Source organism: Rousettus aegyptiacus, unplaced genomic scaffold (assembly GCF_014176215.1).
Source record: "Rousettus aegyptiacus isolate mRouAeg1 unplaced genomic scaffold, mRouAeg1.p scaffold_m13_p_5, whole genome shotgun sequence".
Taxonomy (NCBI): domain Eukaryota; kingdom Metazoa; phylum Chordata; class Mammalia; order Chiroptera; family Pteropodidae; genus Rousettus; species Rousettus aegyptiacus.
The window spans coordinates 101,314,361-101,335,251 of NW_023416308.1; the positions used below are offsets into that span (position 1 = coordinate 101,314,361).

A 20,891-nucleotide genomic window follows, 5' to 3' on the forward strand; every position below is an offset into this window, starting at 1 on the left:
GGTAGCCACATACCACGCGTGTGCGTGGCCCTCCGTGTGCCGTGCTTGAGGACAGGAGGCGGGTGCAGGGCGGGAGGGCACTGGCTCCGAAGCCACACCACCCGCGTTGCATCCTGGCTCCATCACGTGTGAGTTGTGGGACCTGCGCAAGGTACATAAGCCTCAGTTTCTTTAACTCTCATGGCATTTTTATGAGGCTCGAATGAGCTAAAACCTTGAAAACCCTTCAAACAGCCCCTGGCACATAGTTAAGTGCTCAGTAAATGTTTGTACTCTTAATGGCAGTGCAGAGTCTCGTTTTTGGTTTACATCCCATCTCTGCCACTGGTTAGTTAGTTCCCTTCTTGAAGCCTCAGTTTCTTCATCTGCAAAACGGGAGCAGGTCTGCCCCAGTCGAGTGTGATAATCTGATATGTCAGTGCAGACGGCTGGTGCATAGCAGGCACTTAAAATACGTGTTCCCATCTTCGTATTTGCTCCCTTCCCCTGCGATGCATTATTCCCCAGAGTTGCCAGAGCACTTTTGATCCAGGCTCCCTCGGGCTCCTGTGGTCATTGAGGGTGGGCTGGATGATGCTTCGTAGATTCTGTTGTCTGAGCTAGGGAAGGTGGACCATTTTGTTTCAGAAATATTGTCACTGTCAAGATCGGCTGCATATTAGTCAAAATGAGCATCTCCCCTTCCCTGAACCATTTTCAGAAGACGGGACCCTAGGACCCTGTGATAGCCCGATTTTGAGGAGTGTGTTGTGGGGCATCCTAGGATGAGGGAGCCCCAGGCCAACTCCATGGGTGACCTGCATCAAACCGCCATGCAAGCGGGCCGGGCATCTTGTCTCTCCATGCTCTCAAGCCCAATCAGCCACCGTCACAAAGTGAGAAGAACCGGACTTTCTACCTGGGGTCTTAGTACCCCTCCCTTGGAGCTGGGACAGAAGACCCCAGACTCTCTGGTTGGGGGAGGAGCAGAGGTAAGGCATCCTGGAGCCTAGAAAAAAAAACTGGGAGGAATTTGTCTAATTTAGTGTCTGCCAGGAGGAGAGCAAGACTTTTACTTCTGAAGCCACCCCTATCCCTGCTGGTGTCATTTTAATTCTGTTTTAGCGTTGACACTTGCATGGCATCTACCGGAAACGCCACCAAGCCCTTCTGGTTTCCAGCTGCTGTTTGGGACCTACCCCTGCTTTCCTGGAAACTGGCAATTGAAATGCATATACTGTCACCACCTAAGCTAGTGGCATGGAGTCATCTTAAAGCCAAAGCCATCTTTTAAATCAACTCTTTTGCACAACTGTCAGTCTCACATCTCGCCAGTCACTCCTGCTGTCTCCGGAAGTGCGTCGTCATCCGCAGTGTGCACTGCCCTTCCCCCACCTGCAAGGGGGCATCTTAATGAAGTGGCCCGAAGCCGGGAGGCTCCGTGTGCCTGTGTTGCTGGGATGAGCGTGGCCAGGTCACCTGGGCCCCTGCCGTTCAGGCATGGTCTCATTGCCAGGGCTTGGCTGTAACTGCAAGATGTAGTCAGTGGTAACAGGCTCCGTAATTGCTAATAAAATTTAAATGGCTGCAAAACTCACAGGACATCAAAAAAATTTTTTTCCTTGGCACATCCAAATCTTGCTGATCCAAGTTAAGCTGTGACTGTGCAGTCTTTTTATTTTTATATTTGTATGTAGATTTGCACTTTCATCTGCGACACCACTAGTTTGCAGTTGCCTACTGGCTTTTAAAAAATTAAGGTCTACAGCCACGCCACCCTGAACGCGCCCAATCTTGTCTGATCTCGGAAGCTAAGCAGGGTCAGACCTGGTTAGTACTTGCATGAGAGACCACCTAGGAAGACCAGGTGCTGTAGTTGTTATAAAAAAATAAATAATAATAATAAATTCAGAGTCAGGTGAGAAAGTAATAATTATAGAAAGAAGATGTGATGCATTCATATAATTCAGGCATGTGAATGACCAGAGAGATTCTTTTGCTTTTGCTAGTGACACTTGAAGATTAGTTTTCTAACAGTTTAGAATGGGCGGAGGGTCTCTGAGGTTGAAAGGTGACTGTATACCCCTGTTGAAAAAGCATGTCAGTAACCTCCAGCTTTTGACATGGTTAATGCCATGTCCTTGGTTAAGATTGCTGCAACAGGACCCCCATGCAATGGAGCCACACAGGTCGAAAGGTTTCCTAGAATCAGTCGTTGGCGGGGAAGAGACCGGAGTAGGTCGCATGCATGTATTCCTTGATCTGCGCGCTGCAAAACTTCAGGTTAATTCCAGACTAGCACAGGGTCTCTGACTCTTTTGGAAAGGCTTAGTTTTCCTGTACCTGAGTTGTTATTTTGTCATTAAGGCCGTTGTTTGCAGAGGATGAGGCTGTGGAGGCAGGGAATCACTGTTTCCTCTTTTTGGTGGGATTTAAGTCTGCAGGGGATTTAAATCGTGGCTCCTGTTGTCACGGGTTGTTTGCTTCTTCAGTGTTTTGGGATCCAAAAGTAAAGCCCATGATTTTTACTGACTTGAGCTAAGAGAAGGTGCTTCAGGGGTGGGTGGGGCTTGGGGGGAAGTGAGTGACTCCGGTACAGGGGCTTTCAGGCCTGCATCGAGAACATCAAACGTCCCAGCGAGTGGGACGGGTAGCCCGCTTGCACGCGATTTTATGGCGTTCCCCTAGCACGACAGACTTCTCCCTTGGCCGTTTTGAACATTTTGGCCAGTGAGAGGGTCCCTCGTACCAGGAGCCTGCCCGTGGCCCTGCGTTTGTTCCTGAACCTGCATGAGGCCATCGCCTTTGCTGCACCGCATGCGTCGGGCCTTTTCCTGTTGAGCTCCTGGCACAGGCTGCTCCTCGACGCACAGCCAGATACAGGTGCCGGGCAGCGGGCCGGCGGCCCGTGGGAAGCTGAGCGAGGCTCTGTCAGATGACGGGGAGCAGATGGTCTCGGTTTGGAACGCGGTGGGCCTCCGCCGCCTGCTGCCTGACATTCAAAGCCAAGCCAGAGTCGTTCCCAGTTCCCTGGCACCGAGGACCCTGGCTAGGACGACGCTGGGAGGTGGCGGGGGAGAGGTCGCCTGCTGCCACAGGAGGCATGTGTTCCTGCAGTGCAGCGGTGACAGTGCCGGGCCAGGCACTGCGGCCACTTCGTCCCCCACCCCCGCACTCCCCCCACCCCACGCCCCGCCGCTCAGGACCCGCCCAGAGCTGGAAGTGGAGGCGAGGCACCTACCTGCCCCCTCTCCATTCCCCGCTTTGGCCATCTCCGGGCAGTGTGCTGGGACGTTGGCTCTCGTGGTGACTTGAGGAAGAACCCGTCTGGCCATCCTGGCTCTCAGGACGGGCCGCGGAGTGGCAGTTAGGACCCAGGCTCTGCCACTGCATTGTTTGGGTCAGCTGAGATGCAGACGCCGAGGTGGGATTCGGTGTCCGAGAGCTTTACTGGGGGTGGGGACAGAAAGCAGCGAGAGCGGTAAATGGGATTGGCATTTGTGGATGGACAGAAGGAAGGAAGGAGGAGGAGGAGAAGGGCAGGGAGGGCCTCAGACTGTAGCCCCATGAATGGTTTGGTCAGGCCCGTGGGATGTCCTGGAGCCAAGGCACCTTTTAGAGGAGTCTCGAGGGCTATACCTGGGACCATCGGTCATGCTTCCTGCCCCACAAGATCTGAGAGGTACATTTTCCATACCCCACAGACACTGATGAGCTGTGCTCATGCATTCCTTAATTCCTTTAACAAACATTTAGAGAGCGCCTCCTATGCGCTTGACACTTGGTGGCCCTGGGGAAAAATGGGGAAGAAGGAAATCTCGGTTTTACGAGACGCCTAAGACAGGTGATGGGTTAAATCAGTGAACAGGTATTTGCAGTGGGGACTGGTCCTGTGTGCTCGGGGATCCCACAGGAGGGACAGCTCATCTCACCTAGTGCATCCAGGGAGTGTCTGGGAGACACTGACTAAGCTGAGACTGGCAGGGTAGGGACAAGGTCACCCAGTAAGAGGTGGAAGAACTTGCAAGGACAGGGAAAACCCTGAGGGTAAGAGAGAGAGAGGTGGGTGTTGAGGCCCGCCTGTAGAAATTCCTGTGGCCGGTGGGAAGGAGCAGAGATTTTTAGGGGGTATTTAGAGATCGTGTGGTGGGGGCCATCAGACAGGGCTTTGTCAACCAAGGGAAGGACATTAGCTGTGTGCCCAGTGGTCAAGAGCCTGATGAGTTGGTCACTTATGCGCTACCACTTCCCCGCTGTGTGACTCTGGACAAGTTACTTAACTTCTCTGTACTTCAGCTGCTACCTTCGTAAAATGGGGTAGAAATAGTTCCAGTTCACCAGGTTACAAGGATTAAATGGCTCTCCGTAGAGCTCTGGGAACAGTGCCTGTCACGCAGTAAGCACTCGACAAAGGTCAGTGGTAGCTCTAGTCGTCACTCCATGCTTTAAATGTTTCCTATACAGAAGTCCAGATAAAACCGTCTTAAATGCTTACCTGCCATCATCAGACAGTCACCGACTTATCAAAATGACATGACTGATCAATTTTCTGAATGAATGAAGTGGTGTAGTGTTTTCTCGATGGCTCAGCATGAAGCTGCTCTCTACATGATATTGCCAAAAATGAAATTAAAAAAATAAGAAATAACAAACCTTAATAAGTAAGATTTCTCTGAGTTTTCTCTTGAACAGTAACTGAATGAAGTCCTAAGTTGTTGATCAGCTGGGGCTTCTGGGCTCTTAGGGACAAGCCCTCAAGCGCAGTTTCCTAAAGCGTGCTGGAGGGTCACCTGACACATGTTACTGTAGATTTGGGGATTTCTCAAAACCTGCCAGCACAGAACCTCCATGGGTGTTGTCCAAGGTCCAGCATCTTAACAAGTGGTCCAGGCGAGTCTTGTCCCCACTCTGAGATTCACTTGTCCTATGATTAGACTAAAAGTCTCAAGGAAAGAGGAAGTTACATAGGACAGCTCTTGCATGGTCAGCCTCTTTCCATATCAGGGGAGGAGGGGTTCCTGATAGAGCATCCCCTCTGAGAAGCCCAGGCAGGTGAGAAGCACCCCAGCTGGTATGTTGGCCTCCAGAGCAAAATGTGAACAGATAGCGCTAAGTAACACGACAGACATGTGCTAAGGGTTAGTGCTTTATTTGCTTTCAAGGGGCTTTCATGGGCATTGTCTCCTAGAGAGGGCAGATGGATCCGCAATGCTGTCATTGCACTGCCCATAAAAGAAATGCCTTTATGTGAGCCAGAAATGGAATTCTCAGTCCAGGGTGCCTGGCCACCAGCAATCTCAACAAGTAACACCAACAAGATTCCCAATAACAGTGGGTATCTCTGGAAGGTGGAGTAATGGATAGTTGTTCTTTCTAACTTATTTTTGCTTGGGAGGCAGGTGTGGAGTGCCTCAGAGTACAGAAGTCTGGCACAAGCCTTCCTGGATTTGTCCTGGTTCCTCTGCATCCTGGACAAATTAGTTTATCTCTCTATACATCGATGTCCTCATCTGTAAAATCAAATAGTGTCCACATCATAGAGTTTGAGTACATTTATACTCGTTAAATGTTTAAGACAACTTGGCCCTTTGTAAGCTCTTGAGAAGAATTAGCCATTATTAATAACATAATCTTCACATACATGCAACAGGTGGTCCTTGAGTGACTACAAAAAAGTGTAATGAGAAGAGCTGCCTAGATCGTAGACACTATGTGCGAAGGGTCTGGAATGTCTTAAGGACCGATAAGGATTCACTAGGATCCAGCTCTGACTTGGGGCCTGATTTTCCATCTCCGCAGTGAGGGAGGAGACTCCTCTCCGTGTTTCAAACTGTGCTTCTTGGAGTGCTGAGGGCTAGTGTCACAGAGGGAGAAAGGAAGGTGGCGGAGCACAGGAGACTTTGCACTTGGACTTGTCCGTCTGTGAAAGCAAAGCAGCTCCAGGTCTCTTAATGCCTAGTGGGCTTTGCGTAGTAAGATTTCATTCTGCAGTAAACAGACAAAAAGAGTTGAGTCCCACTGGGCCAGATCCCTAAGGAGCTTTTCCCCTGAGTCTCTTCTTGACATCTGTGATTCCAAAGATTGTGCCATAATTGTTTTTCCCCAGAACAAAGGTCACTTTTCACCTGTCATGTCTTGAGAGTACTCAGAAATGTATTTCTTATAATTAGACAAAATTTACTTTCTGAAACTCTTTTCGTGGTAGCTTTGGGGTGCCTGAGATGCTAACAACTTGTCCGTTTTTAGAAATGCTCAGGCTTATGATGATTTCAAGTTCCGGCTTCACAAATCGCTGGCCTTGTGACAGGGCAGGTCTCTCTTCCTGTCTGAGGAATTGACGTGAGGATATATGCAACGAGCTTTTGTGCGGTGACCAGTGTTTGACAGTGACACAGCTGCTCCAGCCATCGGAAGTGACCAGAGAACATCCGCTTGGCATCCTCTCCCTGTGGCCCAGGAAGGGTATTGCTCAGATAGCACAGCAGGCGTGTTCTTGGTTACAGACAGTTTCGAGGTGATGCCATTCGGATCTCCTTTCAGCGCCGTTGACCTTGTCAGTGGGTCATGGGCCCTCGGGAGCCAGGCCTTTTTCCAGGCAGAGGCTGCCTGGAAACATTGTATGAACATCTCTAAGAAGTTGTGGATCCCTCTTTAAAAACAGTCACCCTCATGCTGGCAATCACACACACCCACAGACAAGGCCGTGGACGTGGTTCCCATAGAGGCCACACTCTTCCCTCTGCAGGGCGTAACATCATAAGAAAAACATAAACCATGGGTTGTGTAATCATTCTCCGATGCAAACCAAGTCTTGGCAAGTGTGGAGGACCAGGAAAACAATCCATATGCGAAACATACTTTCTCGAGGTCTCTAGCATTCTAGTTCTGTGCCAGGTACCCCACCCCCTGCCCCCTGTCACGCATTTCAAAAATATTTTGTTTTTCATTTCAGACAGTGGAAGTACAAAGGCAGATTTGTTTCTTCACTTCATTTGCTGATTCTGCCAGGCTTTTCTCCCACTGATCAGCAGTCCTCCTGAAAGTCTTATATTTAAGTCTGACATTTAGGAAAATTACATAGGAACAGTAGTGTCATACCTACCCCGTGTGTGGCTGCAGAGCACAGGTGTAAAATCAAACCAAAACACACAATTTAGAAAACAAAACAGTGCCTCTGCGAGTGAATTCTGGAGTAGGCGGGAATGCCGCAGCTGACAGGGTAGGGGGGCGGACCTCTTTTTGTTCTCGACCCTGCGTGGTACTGAGGGCATGTCATTTTACGTTTCAAGCCTTCCTTTCGTTCTAAGTAGAAGTCTGCCCTCTGGCATTTGCCCAGAGATGCTAGTTACTCACAGGATTGACATTACCTCGTTGTTTGGCATCCCTGCTGATGGAAGAACAGAACTATAAAACAGCAGCAGAGGCTGCTGGATAAGGATGAAGATGGATGGATGGATGGATGGATGGATGGATGGATGGATGGATGGATGGATGGATGGATGCATGCATGCATGGATGCATGGATGCATGGATGCATGGTTGCATGGTTGCATGGATGGATGAATGGATGGTCTGATGGATGAATGATTGGATGGACGAATGGACGGACTGGTTAATCAATGAATGAATGGATAGGTGGATGGATGGATGCTTGTATGAATAGATCAGTGAATGGATCGATGGATAAAAACAGGGACCTCCCATTCTGTAACCGCATGCCTTCTCAGAAGCCTTTCCACGCCTCCTCCCCAGGCTGGGTTGATGCCTCTTGTTCGTTTTCCCATAGCCTTCCTCTACCTTTGACTTGTAAACACGCAGATAAGTAATGGGTGATAGGTACCATCTTCCACGTGACACTGGAAGCTTCAAGACAGCCAGGTTAAGATCTTGCATACATCTTGCTAACTGTTAACCTCACATCAAACAATATCAGCTCCTGGCACTTGGAAGATGCTCAGTACACATTTGTCGAATGAACCAATGAGAGAACAGTGACCGTTTACGAGGACTTGTGGGGGCACATCTTTGCATGCCTTTTCAGATCCCTCTCACACTGCTGCTCTCTGAGCTGGTTTTCGCTTACCAGGGAGCCAGATGGGATTGCTAAGCGGGAATAGCATTTCTCCCACCTGTAACACACACATAGCCTCACTCCCTCAGGACTTTCAAAGAGGTCACCTCACTGATTTGCTTTAACAGCCTGCCCTCATAGCCTCCCTTGCTGCCTCCCAAGACCCTCCTTATTAATGAATCATTCTTCCGAGGGTAAACATTCCTCCGGATTCTCTCCTTTCTCTTTGGATTCCAAGGGATGTGACCTCATCTAGGTAGAGTGCCCAGCGCTGGGGCTGCTATACTGTGAGTACTCAGTAGAAGCCTGCTTTGAGTTTCTCTAATTACTATTTAGTAATAAGGAACACGAATAGTAGCAGCAGCCCTGCCGTGGTTCCGGGTCACCTGTGGAATGAGGTGAGACTCCGAAGCGTGCCCCACAGAGCCTTCCCGACCTGGCCACCCGTCTCGTCGGCTGCAGCCTCTTCCCTCCTGCATGCCTCCCCAGCCGCCCTGTCTTACACCACTGTGCCTTTGCACATGCTGTTCCCCTCAGCGCCTCTGCCTTCCTTACAAGCCTTCGAGCCCCGTGGGGCCCCCCTGCCTCCCTCAGGGCCCAAGGCCAATGCACCCCTTCGTGCTTCTGCCCAGTCTCGGGGGTTCTCCTGATGCACGAGTCCTGCTGTGCCAGCTTGATTCGCGTCTGTGTCTGTGTCCCAGTCAGACTGTGAGCTCTCTCCGTCTTGTTTCATCCCTGGCATCGGGTGTGGCTGACACTCGTTGTGGACTGTGGCACTCGTGGAATAAGTGGATGTTTGAGTGACAGTGAAAATCAAAACCAGCCCACTGACGTAGAGGGCAAACTCTCCACATGTTTAAGATTATCTTTGCTCATTATGGATGAAAAGTTAGGCATCATCCCTGAGGCCTCTTCTACTGGCTGCTCACTCTCCCCAGTCTGGTCTGTTAGCAAGCCCGGTCAGCTCTACCTCTAGAGCAGTGAATCCCAACCAGGACTGATTTGACCCCCAGGGTCACTGGGCAATGTCCGGAGACATTTTTGGTTGTCACAGCTGGGGATGTTCTCGCATTTAGTGGGCAGAGGCCAGGGATGCTGTGAAATATTCTACAATGCACAGCACAGCCCCGCACACCGAAGAATTCTTCAGACCAAACATCAGTAGTGCAGAGGTCCAGACATCCTGGTCTAGGTGGGTCTGAGTCCATTCGCAGCTCTCTGTCTCCTTCGCTCCCACAGTAGCTCAAACCACTCTTGTCACCCCTTGGACTGCTCTTCCTACCAATTCTTCCACAGCCTCAATCCATTCTCCACTGGGCAGCCAGCCAGCTGATCTTTTAAAAAGGACAAATGAGGTCCCTTCCCTGTAATGCTTCCCATCGCAGTTAAAATCAACCCCAGACTCCTTAACCAGGCTGAGGAGGTCCTCCCCGACCTTGCTTCCGCTTCCTCCCACTCATCACACCCCCTGGCTCCTCGGCCCTCAGCTCCAGCCCCACCCCGTTGCCCTTCTTTCTGGTCTAGATTCTTTCTAGTCGTCTTCAACTTCAAAATTATTGACATTATTGACATCTAGGCAATTCTTTATTCGGGGGAGGGGCCTTCCTGTCCTGTGCCTTGTAGGATGCTTAGTAGCATCCCTGGTCCACGCACTAGATGCCAGCAGCACTCCCCGCCCCCCACCCCACCCCTATGGCCAAGTGGTGCCTGGGGAGCAAACCAGAAGAACTGGGGAGGAATCTGGCCAATTTAGTACCTTCTTGGAAAACAGCAGCTCTTTTATTTCTGATGTCACCAACCCTCCTAGATTTCAGGAGTTCTCAAGAAGTTTCGTTTCTTTCTTGAGTTATGTTCAGAGAGTCGTGCAGCTCATTGACACCATCTAATTTGGGGGGGCATTTTCATCACTCCCAAAGGAATCCTTCTGTTATTGATTTCTCGTTTTATTCCATTGTGATTGGAGAACACACGTGCTATGAGTTCATTCCTTTTACATTTACCGGGGTTTGCTTTATGGCCTGGCATTCGGAACCCCTGGAGAACGTTTCACGTGCACCTGAGAAGAATGTGCATTTGGCTGTCGATGGGTGGGGACGTCTGTGGACGTGCGATGGGTCTGCTCAGCGGATGGTGTCGTCTGTGCCTCCTGTCTCCCTGTTGACCTTCAGCCTAGTTATTCAACTCGTGACTGAAAGGGGTATTGACGTCTCCAACTCTTTATTGTTGAAATGTCTATTTCTCCTTTCAGTTCTGACAGTTTTTGTTTCGTGTATTTTGTGGCTCTGTTTTGGGGGTACGTATAATTATGTCCTCCAATGGTTTGATTATTTCTTTGTCTTTAGGAACATATTTTTGTTTTAAATTCTGGTGTTTTTTTTTTTTCTAATATTAATGTAATCATTCCAGTGCTCTTGATTTTAGATAGGTTTTTTTTTTTCCCTCTTCTTGGGGTATTCTAATGTACAGTCAGGATCGAGGGTTGGTGCTCCTGTCGGATAAATTAGAAGCTGAGGATGGATGTTTTGTCTTTAAAGTTAGCCCACAGCTGCCAAGAGAAGATTCCGGTGGGATGATGTGAGTCCCGTGGCTGGTGCCGAGGGCAACGTAGAAACTCGGGATATCTCCGTGAAAACCTCTCCTGAGCAAGATTGGCAGCGGGTTAAGTACTTTCCTCAAACAGTTGTGTTTTGTTTACCTCGTGACAGAGACCACGTTCTCCGGCTCAGCCTGTCGCGGCAGCCGGACAGCCGCCTCCCTCGCCCTGCGCTCTGTAGACACCGCCACACGAAGGACTGCGCCCCTGAGCGCCCTTGTCCCCTTCATGTCCCCACCTTTCATCTTCACATGACGGGCCTTTCTCCGGAGCTCTTTGCGAGGGTCACGGTAACCAAAATCCTGAGCTCCGAGCCCTTCTGTGTACGGGGATTGCGTGAGGAGGGACGGGTAAGCAGGACGGAGGCCCCTCTCGAGAGCTAGTGAGAAATGAGCCTCCTCTTCACAAGTCTGAAGGTAATGGACATGCACAGACACAAGGGTTAGTTTTAAGAAGAAAAACCTCAGAGTTTGTCAGGGGTCCAGCGGGAGGGAGAGAGCAATGCCTCTGAAAAGTAAGGCCTTCTTTGTGGCAAAGGTGACCCTCATTTGCCCAGCAAGACGGAAGGTGGTCTATGAGGTATTCTTCTGTATTCGTTTTTCTTCAAACCTGAAAACTCAATGTGATTCTCACATCCCTCCTTACCCACCCCTTTTTCTTAGTTTTTCACCTTCCCGCCTTGTTTTTCTCAGGAGTTGTCCCTTGGGTATCGCCTTTCACGGAGCTGGATGATGCCCTCCTTGAAACGCTCCTTTGAAGGCGGGCGCTGTTCTGGTCTAGCCGTGTCTGTTCCCACGTCTGCTCTTAATCCCGGGGACCGATCCACCGTCAGGAAGTTTTCCCTGCAAGCTGTGAAGAGCCTCCGGAGGCTACGTTATCTGACCCACATTTATTTATTACCTTTTTAGAGCTCTTTTTCCCTCAAGGTTTGTCTGTAGAAGAATCAGTTGGGGATTTCTGGGTTTCCTGCTTATAGATTCTTTGGGTTTTCATTGCAATATACATGCACACAAACACACCTTCATACCCACATGCACATGCATTAGAAATAGCCAAAATAAATAACCTAAAAAAACCCTTTAGGTCCTAAAGATAATTTTCCTACTCCCAAACTTGCTAACTTGTTTTGCCTTTTTTCTTATCCTCTTTTGTTGTTATTTTTTATTTTTAATTAGGTTTTACATTTAATATTATTTTATATTAGTTTCAGGTGTACAGAATAGTGGTTAGACATTTATATAATTTAGGAAGCGAATCCCCCGATTAGTCTAGTACCCACCTGGCACTATACATAGTTATTTCAATATTATTGACTATATTCCCTATGCTGTACTTCACATCCCTGTGACTGTTTTGTAACTACCAATTTGTGCTTCTTCATCCCTTTACCTTTTTCACCCAACTCCCTTCCCATCAGGCAATCGCCAGTTTGTTCTCTGTATCTAAGAGTCTGTTTCCGTTTTGTTTGTTCATTTATTTTGTTCTTTAGATTCCACATATGAGTGAGATCATATGGTATTTGTCATTCTCTATTTGACTTATTTTGCTTGATATGATAACCTCTAGGTTGATACATGCTGCAAATGGTTAGATTTTATTTATTTATTTATTTTTTTGTGGCTGAGTAATATTCCGTCGTATGTATGTACCACCCTGTCTTCATCCAGTCGTCTGTTAGTGGGCACGTAGGTTGCTTCCATATCTTGGCTGTTGTAGATAGCACTGCAGTGAACATAAAGGTGTATATATCTTTCTGAATTAGTGTTTTAGTTTTCTTTGGATAAATACCCAGAAATGGCATTGCTGGGTCATAAGGTAATTCTTTTTTAAATTTTTTGAGGCATCTCCAGACCGTTTTCCATAGTGGCTGTACCAGTTTGCAGTCCCACCAACAGTGCATGAAGGTTCCCTTTTCTCCATATCCTCGCCAACACTTGTTCCTGCCATTCTTAATAATGAAATTAATTTAAAGGGCAACAACAGGCACTTTGAATTCCCATATTGTTTATAGTCCCTTTCCTCCTGAAAGCCCAAAGAATATTACAGACTTAGCTCTCTTCAGTTCCCTCAGAGCCTTTTGGGAATGAGGAGGATATTTCCTTGACTTACAGAGTCTCACAATATCATTGTCCATTCATAAAGATTCCCTTCATAAAACAAACAAACAAACAAAAACATCTGACTCATTACTTTCCTTTACGAAGAAGCCCATTGGCTCGAAGAGTAAGTGTCTAACCTCTTGTCTGCCTCTCTCCCAGCCTCACCTCCTGCCACACGTTCTGTGTTAGAGATGCCCTGACTTCGCCCCGATCTCGGTATAAGCCATAGCCGCTCACAACTTGGAGCTTTCGTTCATGTCATTCATTTGTCTAGAATGCCCTTTCCTGTCCTTTCTCATCAACACACTTCTTCTAATCTTTCACACTCAACTAAAATAGCACTCTTTTGTGCCTTGTTTCCTGGGTCCTGCAGGCCGAGTGAGTCATACTCTTTGAGTTCCTCTTAAACTCAGGCCACCCCCTCACAGGTGGAGTGAGTGTCCCCAGCTGGGCAGAAACTGTTTCAAAATAATCATAATAAGTGATAAAAGTAATAGTAATAGCTAGTACTGTTGAATAATACTGTGTGATACTATATAACACTCCTACATAATACTGTATAGTATAATATCAATTAATAGCTGATATGTAATATATATAACAATAGCTAATATAATATTAACTATCACAACCAATGCTGTATTCCAGAGGAAAACTAAGCAAATGTTATAATGTCTCATTTAATCCCCACAGCTACCTCACAAGATAGGTACTGTTAATATCTTCATTCCCTGATGAGGAAAAGAAAGCACAGAGAGGTAAAATAACTCATCATGACTTATATAACCAGTAAGCGGTAGAACCAAGATTTGAATGGAGGCAGGCTGATATGTAACTCTGCATTCTTAACTACTATAATACGGCGTTGAAAGGCAAATGTTTATACACCTTATATAGCACTTATCACATCTCATTACAATTATCTGTTTATTGTCCTCTTCTTCTTCTTCTTTTTTTTTCATCATGACCAGGTGTTCCTTGGCTAGGAGCTTCTTGCTAGCTGAAGTTACGTGTGAATGTTTGATTCTCTTTGCAACCCCCACACTTGGTCCTATGTGCGGCATAAAGCGTTTGAGAATTAACATTAACGGAATGAACAACTGAAAGAGTAAGATCTTGTTTAAACATTACATTGGCTCCGCATCCTTTTTCTCTGGGCCATCCATATATGTGAAGGAGACCTGTTTGCAGCACCATGTTAAGGAAGGCAGGATATTATTGGATTCCTGCTAGATAGCAAGCATTGTGCTGTTTTCTCTTCATGCAAAATCTCCTCTTATTTTCCAGCCACTGAGTATATCGGTACTACCTTTATGCTCCTTTTAGAGGGGACACTGAGGCCAAAGGAGGTTAAGTGACTTGTTCAAGGTCTTAGCTATTATGTGGCAGAACTGGGGATAGAAACCCAGATGCTTATGAGCACTCTAAGCCCTCTGACTCTTAGTCCAAAGGGTATAGGTCCTGGGTTTGTGCCCCAGGTGGAACCATGATCTGGGCCCCAGTATACCAGGACCCGAGTGTATGCCGGGAGCACGTGGGAGGGGACACCCCGCCTTCAGAGATCCAGTTCTTGAAGGGAGACAGCAGTGTCCTTATGTAGGTCGGAGGTGGAAGTTGGCGGGCGGGGCGGGGGCAGGATTTAAAGAGGGGGAAAATACAAAAAAAATGTAATACTTTGTGATATTTGATCAATAAAACTTGATGTCCACTTCAGTGGTCATGTGGAATTGAACTGCTGGAACAAGCAAAGAGCTTTTTTGACCAAACAATAATGAATTTGTAAAGGCTGGAATTCCGGGTGTGGATTTGGCTTCCTGGGCTTTTTGTCTTTTGTTTAGAACAAGAATGAAAGACGTATTTTTTTTTCCCTCCTAGACTTCTTAGAGAATCTGGGCGTGGCACTTTTTACAAGTCTGTTATTTTATAAGGCCTTTTTTTTTTTTTTTTTTTGCTTTCCCGCTTCCAGCCATGAAATCTTTGTTGACTTTAAAAAGGAACCACAATTTGACATTTTACAAAATGTACTAGGGGACTGCATATAGTAGCAACGTCAGATCCCTTACTTTTTGCGAAGTTTTAGCCAATGATGGCTTCATGTGGTCAGTCACTTTGGGGGTGCATGCATGTCAATTCAGATTATGTGAATTTTATAATTTGATTTTTTTCTAATTTATACTTTAGTATGGCACTGAAAATTCTCACATCTTTAGCATGAGTTGAATTGCAGCTAGCTCATAGCACTATTTTTTTTTTTTCCGAGAATAAGGTTCTTAATTTTTTTAATTAAAGAAAAAGATACTGGGTACTTTTACTGATATGAGAAGCAGAGAGGGTTCACGTGGCCTCCCTTTCAGTTCTTCTGGTGACACATCGTTCCTGCATGTGCTGTTCCCACTTCCTGGCACAACCTTCGCTCCTCGGTCCCACCCGGACTGAATTTTCATCTGTGGCACAGCCATCTCCTGTGCATCCCCGTTCTTTGCTGGTATTGCTCTGGGTTTGTGAATTAATGTTAATGGAATGAATAATTAAATAAATAAGACCTCAGACTGTCTAAGAATTACATTGGTTTCACCCTTAGGTGTGTGTGGAGTATCTCCCCTGAGGCTGGCTTTCCTCTGAGAAGTCTTTTCTGACACCCACCTTTCCCCCTCCTCTGCCCCCCTGCCAATTTGAGATAGGGTGTCCTCTAGCTCCCCCATCAGAGCATTCACGGCACTGCATACAGAGGCTCACTTATCTGTGTCCCCTGTCACTTAGGGAGTGCTGTCGAATCGCCTCTCAAGGGACTCAGTGCCTGATGGGTAGTAGGATGCTCAGGAATATTTTGTTACTGGCCAAGAGGGGTCAGTAAAAATTCTTAGGCCCCTTAAGCCCTATTTTGTAAAAATAGGTAAAATATAAAGCCTTAAAAAGTGGTCAGAACTGGTTCAGACTTTTAAAGCTCTAAAAGTGCCTTTTTGCTAGGACAGTAACTGTTTGAATATGAGCCCACAGCTTTTTGTGTATAAAACAGAGTTATTCGTTTCCTGCACATGAACGTGGAGGAAGAAAGAACCTGCTGAAAAGGGGAAGGATCATAACAAGGCCTGGGGTTGCCTTGTGCATGGTAACTACACGATCTGAGATGTGAGTGTTAGACTTGACTCAAGGAGGGTGATGGTCAGAATAAGCCCCACATTGGTCCTGTAGCTAGAATTCTTGGCAGTGATGCTATCAGGAAGAAAGGACGGATGAGGTCATTTGCTTTCTGGGCATGAGACGTAGGTAGACTCTGAGTAGGGTATTCACATGTGTGTGTGTATTGGAATCCTCTGTGTGCTTAAAAATCCTCTGTGGAGAGAGACCCAGGAACGTGTGCCTTCACAAGCATTGCTGAAGATTCTGCTGCAGGGGGATCACTGACCCCCATCTTCATGAAAGACTGCCACATAGGACAGGAGATTCTGGAGAAATACTGGGAAATGGGACAGTCAGCAGAGCGAGAACCTGCCCTTTGTCAGCATCCTTAGATGGGAAAGTACAGCCTGGGGAGGTCAGCAGTGTGTCCTAGAAGGAGGGATGATCGGTGTGACTCAGGGCAGTCGGTCCCAGCAAGATTGATGCCCGACACCCAGTGCACATTTAAAAAGATGAGAAGAGTCATGGTTTCCTTGACAAGATAGGAATGTCTCCTACTCTGCAAAGTAATGAAATGCACAGATGTTAAAATGAAGCGAGACAGAGCTAAATGGAGAACCATGAGCACCGGCAGCAGGGAAGGACCGACAACATAAACCTGGAGGACCCGTGGGGTAGCCCCAGCCTGGGCGCGTCCAGGAGGATCCCTGCCAGCTGAGGAGAGTGAGTGCATCTCAGACAGTCCTGGGCGGAGGCCTTCCCTGCGGCCGTCTGTGGCCAGAAGGCAGTACCAGCTCCTCGGGGAGGAGGAAGATGATCAAAAGGATGCCAGAATGTGAAATATGTATGTCCTTTGACTTAGCGGTTATACCTTAAAGAAGTATTATACAAGTGGGGAAAATAACATAAACATCTGGATGTGCACTGTTTCTTGAAAACGCCCCAAATATCCACCACTAATAGGACCTGTGGGTACTGAGATGCAGTAAAATTACCCTTAACCATCAAAAGCGATGGTGTGGACCTGTAGTTGTCAACATGAAAAGATGTCACAGTGTATTTTTAAGTGACAAGAGTAGGATTCAGAATAGCATGATACTTCATGGGTGCATTGAACCAGATATACTCTGACTTCTATTGATTAATTCTGTCAGTAATTACTGAGTAACTTCTGTGCCAGGCACTGTTCAGAGCATGGAGAACGGAGCAACGGACAAGACAGTGGTCCTTTGCTAGCGAAGGAACCGGCAGCATCAGTGTTCCCTGGGAACGCATTAGGGGTGCAGAATCCCAGGCTCTACTCCAGACCCACTGCATTTTATTTTAACGAGGTCCTAGGGCTGTCCATTTGCACATTATGGTTTGCGAGACTCCGCTTCAGGAACGCGTCAACCAAAATGGCCACAGTGGGTTTCCTTTGGCGGCAGCAACTTGGGGTGATTTTTACATTTGTTTTTGTACATTTCTCTTGTCATTTGAATTTTTCACAGCGACTTATGTCTTGAGTTTACAAAGCAAGGATGGCAATTTTGCGGAAGAGCTTAAGGCTCCTGCTTCTGGTTATCTGGGCTACCGCCGGTACACACCGGCAGCATGCTGGAGCAGGGAGTGGAGGTGGCGGCTGTTGCTTATTTGGCCAACCACAGAGGTTTGGAAGAGAGACCCTGAATGTGGGTCTATGGCTGGGCTATGGCTGGAGCTGTTGCCTCAGCCTGAGAGATGCTGCAGGTCTGACGAGCTGAGATCATGGCTCTTCTGGCTAAACAGAGAGAGGCTCTGGCGTTGCAGCCCTCGTCCACCCCTTTTTTCGTGATTACAATGGGGAGTCTGGGTAGCAAGAGCAGACCACAGGCCCACACTGCATCCTTCATCATCTCTGAGGACCAGGGCTGCCATGAACCCTTTCCTTGTTAGATTGAGAGCCACAAGCATGCCTGGTGGAGATTGTCACTATCCAGGGCTTGGAGAGTTCTGGTCCTGTGGAAGAGGGACTTTCTTTCTCATGACCCCTTTTCTTGGGGTGTCTCCTGGATCTGATCCCTGATGTGGGGTTGGGCAGGGCATGACCCTGCAGCACCCTACCTAAAGCCTAGTGTAGCTGAAAGAGACTAGACTCGGGGGCATGAGGACTGGATTCCAGAGCAGCCTGATCCTAAATAGACATATGACTTTGGGTAAGTCCTAAGTGGCCTTCTTGGGCCTCAGTGTGAAATGTGAGAATGAATTATGGAATGAACCTGTGTGGATTACCTGCTGTGTTCCAGCTGTGTGCACGTCAAGATCAGGTCTTTGTTCTGAGGGTGTCACCGCCTGGCGACACTGAGGCGTCTCCCAGTTCCCTTCCAGTTCCGACATGCTCCCCAAATACTGCATACTGGACGCTAAAGCAGCTTTTCATTTAGGGCAGCGTTGAGCAGAGATTATTGCGCATATTCGTATGTCCTCCTTGCTGGTAAAATAAAAAGTTGGCAATCGTGTTAGTCCTTTGTCCACTTCCATCTAGTTTAAACATTTTTTTGTTTGTTTGTTTTACTGATCAGTGCCATTCAGAACTATAACAGCCAGGCTCTAAGGAGGGAGAGGATCAGGGAATAAACCAGCCCCCTGAAGAGCCCTGATCCCCGCCTTGAAAAGTTCTTGGAGAACTCCTTGCAAAGTGGTGAATTGAAATATAAAGTGGAATGGAGACCCCCAGCCCCCAGCCCTCACCGGCCTTTGTCGAGGTGATTTTAGACAGTCAGTCTTCTACCTAATCTCCCCTTTGTGGAAATGGGGGTGTGGGGGGGGGGGATACAGACTTTGTCCAGAGCCTCCCTGAGCCTCACAGCGGGCCATGCAGGCAGGCGGCCGACAGCTGCTGTCAGTGACTGGCTTCTCTCTGAGCCTCTGCCAGGCGCTCGGCTGGCCGCCTGCGATCTGCTGGCAGTTGCCTTAGCAGAGTCTGATGGTGCAGATGTAAATCATAACAGGGACAGACTTCCTCTGACAGAGACTGCAGCTGAGCATCCCTGACAAGGCAGGAAGTCTCATGAGTAATTCTTGAAGAAGGTGCAAGGGCAGAGCCAAAGAGCTGCTTAATTGAATGGTAGCTAATTCATTTATAATTAGTCATGTTCTCACTCTCTTTTCTCTTTCTTTGTCTCATGAAGGCTAGTCTTTTGGAGCTGGACCGAGCCTTACAAATATCTAAAGAGGCAGTGGAGCAGATGAGTCAAGAGCAAGGTTTGACATTGTTTATTAGCAGTGTCAAGCTTCTTCAATTCTGGGCCTCAGTCTTCTTATGTGTAAAATGAAATTTGGTGAGGAGTCAACGAGATGCTCTTTGTAAAATATAGGACAGAAGTCTTAGCCCATGCCAAGCATTCAGCAAGTGCTAGCTATTATTACCCATTCCCACTCCCTTCTTTTATAGGTTCTTTTGTATATTCAGCAAGTATTTGTTAGCTACCCGATGTGGGCACTATATAGTGCAGCTCCTTCGAAAGTGGTGAATGAAAGTATTCAAGTGAGAGTGTCTGTTCATCAAATAGCGCAACACAAAGTTGACGGCTTTTCCTGTGAAAGAAAAGGAAGAAAAGCAGAGTAACAGCCAGGGTAACTGAGGGCGGAGGATGGAGTTTCTACTGTAGACAGCGCAATGGTGAAAGAGACCTAAATAGATGGAGGAGTGAGCCATGCTAACCGCTGGAGAAAGGCATTCCAGGCAGAGGGAATGGCAGGTGCAAAGGTCCTGCGGTGCGGCTCGAGGAGGAGCCAGGAGGCCAGCATAGCCAGAGCACGGGGAGCGGGTGGGCATGAAGTCGTAGTGGTCCCCTGGGGCTGCATGGCGCTGGGATGGGGACTTTTTTAAGGAGGTGGGCGGGCGGTGCCATTCCGAATGGAGGAGTGATGTAGTGAGGTTAGGACGAAATGCTCTCAGATGTCCAAAAGCCTGTAGGCAGCCTTTCTTCCCTGATCCCCGACGGGCGACCTGCAGGGCTGATCCCTGTCACGTGCGCATCCGTCACTGGGTCTTGCCTCCGACAGTTACTACTATGGTGTTTGTTTAATGGCGACTTTCTGTTTCCCACATCCCTTCTATGGTTATTAACTGGAATTCTTTTGTAACAAAGAACTTTCCCTTTTCCCTCATTTACTTATTTATTCAGTAATTTACGGTATTCGTATGGACTCACAGATATTTATTTTACTCTCTGGGTTACAATCTAGTACTACTGTTTATTTTCTCACTCAGATTGTTCTAGCTTTGGCCACTGGGGGCACCTCCGGGTTGACTCCTGTGCCCGTTTGATTGAGCCTTCATTAAAGATTGAGCCCTTCTTTACTTTCCGGCAACACAAGGCACTCCAGGTTCACCTTGTATTTTCCCCCTGGAATCAGCCACTTATCCAAGGAATCTTGGTCTCCTCTCCTCCCCGCCCCTCCCCTCTCCTTCCCACCCTTCCATCTGAACTTGAGTTCATACCGATGTCTTCAAATCCAGTCCAGAGTCTCAGGGTTCATTTTAGCCTTCCTACTTTCCTCTGATAGTGAGAACTCGCTCTTACTATCTACAATATATTTACATATCTGTTCGACCCCAGTGCACACAAAAGGTAGTTTCTGAATTGCTTGTCCAAACCTCTGTGACAAACAAATATAACTAGAGTACTGTACCTGTGTGCAATTCTTTGTTTTCTTTAGCTTACAGAATCCAATCAACGTAATGGTTTGCTGGGCGGCTTAGGCTAGTTCTTTTCCTTCCCACCCCCTTCACTGTGGTGTTATTCATCTGCAATACAGTCAACGTTCATTCGTTGCTGTTTATATTGCATTTCGAGTCCGCGCACACACAAGGTTGATTTTAATTGTTTATTTTTTGAGTATGTCAAATGTCGTCATGGTTCTAAGCGTCAGAGCTCTGCAAATAGACACGGAGAAACGTGCAGCCTTCCCGTTGCCACCACCCGTTCCGTTTCCCCATCCTTTCCACCCCTCTCCCACCCACAACCTCAAGTAACCAACGTCTTTGGTGCCTGGCTTCTCCTCC

The 20,891-nt window shown here is 47.6% G+C and overlaps 1 protein-coding gene and 1 pseudogene across 4 annotated transcripts in view; both read left to right on the top strand.

Moving 5' to 3' along the window:
• The window catches only part of LDLRAD3 (low density lipoprotein receptor class A domain containing 3), a 216,048-nt gene that overhangs the window by 74,983 nt on the left and 120,174 nt on the right, over positions 1–20,891 (top strand). The window lies entirely within an intron of this gene.
• LOC118603690 lies at positions 1,740–1,858 on the top strand (annotated as a pseudogene).